The sequence below is a fragment of the Lithobates pipiens genome, unplaced genomic scaffold, assembly GCF_037356315.1.
Source record: "Lithobates pipiens isolate NorthernLeopardFrog02 unplaced genomic scaffold, aLitPip1_a1.2 Scaffold_3, whole genome shotgun sequence".
NCBI classification, from domain to species: domain Eukaryota; kingdom Metazoa; phylum Chordata; class Amphibia; order Anura; family Ranidae; genus Lithobates; species Lithobates pipiens.
In genome coordinates this window covers 87,196,586-87,205,594 of record NW_027507790.1, presented here as the reverse complement: position 1 = coordinate 87,205,594, position 9,009 = coordinate 87,196,586, and positions in this window count along the sequence as shown.

Below are 9,009 nucleotides of genomic sequence, written 5' to 3'. Positions count from 1 at the left end.
TCCCACCTCATTAAAATATTCACACAGTTTTGGTGCCAAGAAACTTCGGAATTTCTTGTAATATAAAATGGAGTAGCCATCTGGGCCGGGGCTTCCCCCTAGAGCTGTATCTTTAATTACTCTTTCTACTTCCATTACTGAGATAGGGGTCTCTAACTCCTTCATCTCGTCACACATGTCTTTTGGGAAGTCGAGCTTCTCAAGATATTCCCTAATAGCTTCTTTCCTTTTCCCCCCGTCCTCCCTTCTAGTATTTATATTGTATAAAGCGCTGTAATATCCGTGGAAGTTCTCTGCAATATCGGGTGTTGCAAACTTCATCTCCCCCTCTTTACTCCTGATCTTCGGTATGTAGGTCCTATTTTTCTGCTCCTTTACCCTTCTTGCCAGCCACTTACTAGATTTATTACCCCAAAGGTGTCTCTCGCTATTTATTTTATGGAAAGCTGTCCTCCTCTCTTGTTCCAGGCATTCCTCTAACTCTCTTTTTTTTTTGAATAATTCCTGGGTCTCCTGGAGCCCCCTAGGCCTGGTCATTTGTTCTAATTCCTCTACCTCCTTGTAGAGCTGAACCTTCACCTTATCCCTTTCTTTCTTTTTCCCGGCGCCAATTCCGATCAAGATCCCTCTAATAACCACCTTGTGTGTCTCCCAAATAGTAGCCTTTGAACACTCTCCTGTATCATTTACTTCATAAAAGTCGCTTAATTCCTGTAAGATTTTTATACTCACATCCTGTTCTTGAATGAGGGAGTCATTCAGTTTCCAAGCACTTCCTGTCCCCATATGACCCTGTATATCTAGTTGGATTTTTACAGGTGCATGATCGGAGAGGGTGATTGACTTGATTTCTGATTTTTTTAAGTTGGCCACTAATTGTTGTCCTATCAATATGTAGTCTAGTCTTGTAAAGGTTTTATGGGCTGAGGAGAAATGGGTGTAGTCCCGATCTTTTTGGTGGTTGATCCTCCATGCATCATGTAACTGGGCATTGATCAATGCTTTATTTAATTTTCTATATCGCTGTTCTGCCCCCCGTGTACCGCCCCCTGAGGAGTCCATCTTAGGGTCCAGACACCAGTTTAAATCGCCGGCTAAAATTACCATGCCTGTTCTGAATTCCTCCAGTTTCCTTAGTACTCTCTTTAAAAATGTATCAGGGTTTCTGTTTGGAGCGTACACATTAACAATGGTGCATTGCATAATTCCCAGTTTACCCTTTAAGAATAAATATCTCCCCTCTGGGTCAGCCAGTCGTTCCTCGATTTCAAACCTTACTGATTTGTCAAAGCCAATGGCTACTCCTCTGGAGTGCGCAGAGGGTGTGTCTCCATAGAACCACATTGGGAATTGAGATGATGTCAATTTTATCCCTGAGTTATTGGTTATATATGTTTCTTGAAGACAGATGACATTTCCCCCCAAAAATTGGAGTTCCTTGTTAATTTTATATCTTTTTTCTTTTGTATTTAGCCCCCTCACATTATATGTTATCACATTGATAAGAACCATTTGCAACTAATATATTGTTCTATCGTTCAACGAGTGCTGACCCAGCGGGGGCTTACCCTTCCAGGGGGCAAGGAGGACGTGAAGGGCACTGCACACAAAAAAAAAAAAAAAAAAAAAGAAAGGCACACCCACACACTCCCTCCCCCCCTCCCCCCTCCCCCCTCCGTCCCTCCATCCCAACTCTGCCACTGCAGCCGTTGGTCGGGGTCTCTCCCCCGTTTTTCTCTTTTCTCCTCTTCCCTTTCTCATTTGTGGGTATATGAACCCGACGTTTATCTCTCAGATAACGTCTGTGCTTCATATTTACCCGGGGGTTCACACCTGGTAAAGCCTGCCCAGCAAAGACGACTCCCTCCGCCCCACCCCCCTCCCCCATTTTCCCTCCCCGGACCCATCAAGCCTTCAACATTGCTGCACCCTAACTGTCTCCTTCCCTATCGTTTGTCTCTCTATTTCTCCCTCTCTGCCATCTTAGTTTCCGTTGGGGAAGGTTCGTGTCGGATTCTTCCTGCCAGCCTGGTAACGGAGGGGGGGCAATCTCTAAACTCTCACAGAACCTTCTTAGGTCCTCAGGGAACCGGAGTACCGCTAAGCGGCCATCTCTTCGTCCCCTCAAGCATGCTGGGAAGCCCCACTGATAGGGGATACCCGCCGAGATCATGGCTTCCGTTAAGGGTTTTAGCAGTCTCCTTCTCCTCAGCGTTTCCGGGGCCAGGTCTGAAAACACCCGCAGCTCCGCCCCCTCGAAGGAAATCTCCGGCAATGCCCTAAGTTTCTCCATTATTTGCCCTTTCTCCTCTGCATAGTGAAACCTGACTATCACATCACGTGTAGCTTCCCTACTTGCTGCCCCCCCCACTGCGCTCCTATGAACTCTGTCTAACTTTAGGCTTTCAGTAGGCTCTCTTTGTAGTAACGGGTTAAAGACCTGCTGCACTACTTTACCTAGCTCTGCGGCACCATATTTTTCGGGAATACCTTTAATGCGTATATTCTTCCTCCTACTCCTATTCTCCTGGTCTTCTAATTTATAAAGGAGGGACCTATTTGCTCTCTGGAGGCTCTGTACCTGTTCTGCTATCACATCTATCCTGAGCTCTTGGTTGTCAATTCTATCTTCGATCTCCTCTACCCTCTCCAGTACTCGACCTATATCTTCACGTACTCCAGCTATTTCTATCTTTAGGGCCGCCTCCATTTTTGCGAACATTTCCCCAAGCATCTCTTTTATCAGCGAAGGTTCTATTTGGGGACCTGGTCGCAAGATCTCTTCTTCGAGCGCCGGCTCTCCTGATTTTCTCTCCCCCTCTTTATCCTTTTGGCCTCTGACCGAGCTTTGTATTATGGGACTTGTCTCTTTAGTCCCCCCACTTTTAGCCCCATTCGCTTTCGCTCCTCTACCATCCTCTCCTAACTTCTGTCTGTTCAGGCCTGACCTCCTTCCCACTCCTTGTTTTGGGCTTTCCTGTCCCTCTTCTAGCACACTGATATTAGTGATATTACTTGCCATGTATCTTTGAATCCCTCCGGGGCTGGATGCAGGTGGGGCGCTTTTTCCTGATTTTGCCTTCCCCCTCATTCTTCCTCCCTACTATTTTTTCCCCACCTATTTCTAAGTCTGTCCCACCTTTCTATAACCAAGTCGTCTCCTCAGCGGGAAACGGGTAGGCCTCTGGGGATGTGCCCTTCCTGCAATCCACCAGTGACCCCCTTACAAATAAATGCAACTAAATACAGAATAATAAAGATCAACACATTCAAAGTAAAAAAAAAAAAAAAAAAAATGTCTACACGAAAAAGGGGGGATAAACCCGTTATGGGCAGTCAGGCTGAGAACTGGTGAATGTCTTCTAAGGAGGGCCGAAGGCCAATGCAAATGGACTATTCTAAGAAATGTAGGGGCAGCGAGATCTTCATTTGCTTCTTCTATTTCCAACCGTCGGTTCTCCTATCCCCTTCACGTTTCCTTCCTCCTAGAATGGGGGTTTTTTATTGCCCCTGTCCTCAGTACCTCTACCATCGGCTAGGGAAGAGGGGTAGAGTCCTTCTATGCTGTGAACAAGACTCCCTCGCAGGTCTCCGCTTTATTACTGCTTTATTACTGCTACCTCTTGATAGGGACTTAAATACTCTTCTAGAGCGAAGACAGGGAGATGGACACAAAGGAAAAAAAAAAAAAAAAAAAAAACCTCCACGTCAGTCCCTAGTAATGCGAGAGAGGGGAACCCTCCAGTCCAGAAAGGGCCAGCGGGGGTGCAGGCGCTCAGACTCCTTCACTTTAATGGTCCCAGAGAAGCGCTTCCTTGCGACTGTCAATCCCTCTTACTCCTTTCAAACGTGCGCAGTACCCTTACTCTTGGGACTGTGTCCAGTCGGGATGGGATTTAAGGTCTTCTAAGTGCATATACAGAGACCGGCGATACGTCCGGGTCAGCCTAAATGATGTCAAGGCAGGCCCCAGTCTTTAGGTTTATTACTTTTTGTTTGATGTTCCTGAGCCGCACCGGCTTGAGGAGGATATCTTTGCGTTAATTCTACCGCTGCCTTTCCAGTGACCTGAGGAGGGGGGTGATTACTTTTTCCCTTTCCTGCTAGTTTACTTAGATCAAACAATTTGACTTTTAACCATCAGCGTTTCCACAGCAGAATCTCTGTGTCTGTCATCCATGTATTACTTCCATCTTAAAACAGTTTTAAGCCCGTTTGTATGCACACCGTATCCAGCAGTTCACCCCACCCCCGTCAGGTACCTTTCCTCTGGAGCCTCGTCCTCCGCAGCCTGGTTCCTTGCTCCACTTCACCGCTCTTCTGTCTACTCGGCGGGGCTCCCTTTCATGCCTTAGTCCCAGCGGGGTGTGTTCAGGGGGTCGGGCGGGACACTCGCTCCGCTCTCCGGGTGGCTGGCTCTCGCCGGTCACTCCTTCCACCGTCCACCGGAGCGATCCATTCTCTCCGCTCCCCTCCACCAAGCAGTTGATCCGGAAGCGCCGTCACGTGGGCTTGTCCACAGCAGGATGTTTTACTGCTGGATCCTTGCGAGCGTCTCGGCCATGGGCTTGGCGCCGGTCACGCTCACCGTTTGTCCGGGGGCTGCGATGTTACGCGGGGATGTTGGAGGCTGGGGAAGAGGCAGCCATCCACTACACACGCCTACCTCATGGTGTCTTCTGTGTTAATGGTGCCATGCAGAACCAACTGGAATTCACTTTGCTGAAGTCAGGTCACTAAAAAGGAATTACAATTGGTTGCAATGGGTGACTGCACTTTAGAATAAGAACGCTTTATTGAGAAAGTCCAGCTGTTTTTAGTTTCTGCTTTACCCAGCTTGATGTGTGTGTGTAATATATATATATATATATATATACAGTATATATATATATGTGTGTATATATATATATATATATATATATATATATATATATATATATATATATATATATACACACACACACACACACACACACACACACACACTCGCATAGAGAGAGAGATTGCATTTTTTAAAGGCTAAATAGAATTAGATCTTTCTCATTGCCAGACATCATGTAACAAATTCATATTAGTAACATTTGCTAAATAAAGCCACATGAACACTGAATTCTTTTTGCTCATGCAGTAAGCATTAAATATTGGCAAGTTATAGCATGCTGCGAAGAAAATAACCGATAGCTAACTGCATTAGACTCTGGGGATTGTGGTATAAATAGTGTTTGTGTTCATATTAATGACCACATGTAACACAAACTATAAATTAACCCTCAACATTCGGCCATGGCAAGGAAATGGTAGTCATTTGTGACTGAGCAGCTAGGGTTGCAAAATAATGTAGGATCACATCATTCAGCAAGAAACCGTGGAATACATTTCCTCAAACAGCAACTTTAAATTCCTGTTTAAACCTCCAGTTGCTGTTTACTTATTGCTGTCCATGAACAGCTGCTTTTTATTTCACTAGAAGAAGAAGTGTTGCTGGAAAGTCCTGAATCATTTGTAGAGCAGCAAGAGTGACCTCTGCAGGTTGTAGAACACCACAACTTGGAGACACATTTTACTTTGTGCTTTTTAATCTACAGCCATGGCCAAAAGTTTTGAGAATGACACAAATATTCATTTTTCACAAATTCTGCTGCTGCAGTGTTTTTAGATATTTTTGTCAGATGTTACTATGGTATACGTAAGTATAATTGCAAGCATTTCATATGTGCCAAAGGCTTTAATTTACAATTACATGAAGGTAATGAAATAGTCAAGATTTGCAGTGTGGACCCATCTTTTTCAAGACCTTTGCAATTCGCCCTGGCATGTTGTCAGTCAACTTCTGGGCCACATTCTGACTGATGGCAGCACATTCTTGCATAATCAATGCTTGGAGATTGTCAGAATTTGTGGGTTGTTTTTTTTGTTCACCCGCCTCTTGAGGATTGACCACAAGTTTCCCAAGCCACTTAGTTGCCACTTTTGCCTTATAGCAAGGTGCTCCATCATGCTGGAAAAGGCATTGCTTCTCACCAAACTGTTCTTGGATGGTTAGGAGAAGTTGCTCTCGGAAGATGTTTTTGTACCATTCTTTATTCATGGCTGTGTTCTTAGGCAAAATTGTGAGTGAGCCCACTCCCTTGGCTGAGAAGCAACCCCACACATAAATAGTCTAAGGATACTTTATTGTTGGCATGACACAGGACTGATGGTAGTGCTGACCTTTTCTTCTCCGGACAAGTATTTTTCCGGATGCCCCAAACAATCAGAAAAGGGTATTTAGAGAAAATTATTTTATCCCAGTCCTCAGCAGTCCAATCCCTGTACCTTTTGTAGAATATCAGTCTGTCCCTAATGTTTTCCCTGGAGAGAAGTGGCTTCTTTGCTGCCCTTCTTGACACTAGGCCATCCTCCAAACGTCTTCGCTGCACTGTGTGTGTTTGTGTGCAGATGCACTCACATCTGCCTGCTGCCAATCCTGAGCAAGCTCTGCACTGGTGGTGCCCCAATCCCGCAGCTGAATCAACTGTAGGAGACAGTCCTGGCGCTTGCTGGACTTTCTTGGGCACCCTGAAGCCTTCTTCACAAAATGCAGAGGAAATTTTTTTTATGGGGTCAAGTTCATTTTCATGGCAAAGAGGGTCTTTGCAATTAACTGCAATTTGTCTGATCACTCTTCATAACACTCTGTAGTATATGCAAATTGCCACCATCATAAAAACTGAGGCAGCAGACTTTTTGAAAATTAACCGCTTAAGCCCCAGACCATTTGGCTGGCCAAAGACCAGACCACTTTTTGAGATTCGGCACTGCGTCGCTTTAACTGACAATTGCGCCGTCGTGTGACGTGGCTCTCAAACAAATTTTTTTCCCACAAATAGAGCTTTCTTTTGGTGGTATTTGATCACCTCTGTAGTTTTTATTTTTTGCGCTATAAACAAAAAAAACGCTATATTTTTAACTTTTTGCTATAATAAATATCCCCAAAAAAATCTATAAAAAAATTTTTTTTTCCTCAGTTTAGGCCGATATGTATTCTTCTACATATTTTTTGTAAAAAAATTGCAATAACTATATATTGATTGGTTTGCGCAAAAGTTAAAGCGTCTACAAAATAGGGGATAGTTTTATGGCATTTTTATTAATAATTTTTTTTTTGACTAGTAATGGTGGTGATCATCAATTTTTATCATGACTGTGACATTATGGCAGACACATCGGACAATTGTGACACATTTTTGGGACCATTGGCATTAATACAGCGATCAGATCAGATCAATTGCATTGATTACTGTAAAAATGTCACTGGCAGTGAAGGGGTTAACACTAGGGGGCAGTGAAGGGGCTAATATGTATCCTAGGGAGTGTTGTAACTGAAGGGGGGATGGGACTGTGCAGGGAAACTAACAGATCGCTGTTCACACTCCTTATGAACAGACGATCTGTCAGTTCACTGCTCAGAGAACCGGAAAGTGTATGTTTACACACACAGCTCCCAGTTCTCTGTGGGCCCCGAGCGATCGCGGGAGCCCTGCGGTGATCGAGAACGCCGGGCACTCACAACGGCGTGGGAAGCGGGTGCGCAAGCACCCCCTAGTGGCCGTTTATGCTACCGACGTACAACTGCGGTGGCTGGTCGGCTAGCGGTTAATATTTGTGTCATTCTCAAAACTTTTGGCCACGGCTGTAAAAAATGTTTCACTTTATATCCCATGATATACAGAACTGGGGAATAGGAAATGTATTTGCTTTTTTTTTTTTTTTTTTACATGCATGTATGACTGTCCTGTAGCCCTAGACTAGGCAGCATTGCATTGGCTTCAATGAGCGAGTTTGACAGGCAGTTCTACTTGTCAGACTTGAGAGGGGAGTCAAAAGTGCTGCAATATGAACTATCTCTGATGCAGATTTGTGAACTGCCAGTGTGAACTTAGCATTACTAATACTACAAGGAATTAAGTTGGCTGTATTTCTAGTCATATTGTATAGCTGTAAGGGTTTCCTTAAATATTTAATAAAGTAGAATTATAGGCAAAACTTTTCTTTTTATTTTGGGTAGAGTAAGGGAGGGTTATAACCCATGTAAGGTTTATTCATGCCATCTGTGTCCTATTGTGGAGATTTACATTCACTTCCTGTCCCATAGCCTAACAGGAAATGAGAGAAAATCCCTGCAAATTAAGGGAATCTCTTGGGGACCCCCAGGGCACCAGCATTAGTGTCCCCATTGAAAGAATTCCCATTAAGAAAAACTGACACATGTTCTAATCCAGCTCCTGCCTATCCTAAACGGAAAAAAAAAAAGTTTTGCCTGTATATGCAGCCTCTTGGCAGGTTGGCCTTGACAGCCAGTAGCTGCATATATGCATACCAGAAACAAAGCTGTCCCAAGAGCGGGCATCCTGCAAGCTCCCGGAACATTTGGCAGCTAACGGAAAGCTCCCGATCTCTAATTCTGACTGTGAGCTTTCCGATCATGTGACTGCCAATCATGGCAGTCACATAATCAGAATTCTTGCCCCCACCTCCTGGCATCAGAAATCACTTAAAGGGCCAGGAAGCACCGGCGTTAAGCTAAAATAGGTCTACCTAGGTAGCTGTGAGGGACTGGTTACTTACGACATCTTTGCCTTTGTGTGATGATCTGTACTGTTGGTAGGAGATGAGGACAATTTTGGGAAACACTGTACTGGAGAATTAAGTGGAAAGATCTCTGTACATAAGTCCTTAGCTTCCCCTCTCCCATTGCGGCTACCCTGAGAGGGTCATACTCTCGCCATTTGGAGCCTTCACTACTTTCACATTAAAGTGTATATAAACCCAAGAACAAAAATTTTATAATTTTTCAGCTTACTTGTCCTTGGAGGTGGTGGCTGCATTAGTTTTCTTTTTTTCCTTTTTCCAGTGTTACCTGGTGAACCTGCTTGCAACACACTTTCTGCCATAAGGTGACGGCATTCACTCACTGTACTGTATCTTTGATGAAGCAGGGTTCACCCTAGTTCAGGAAGTGTGTTAGGA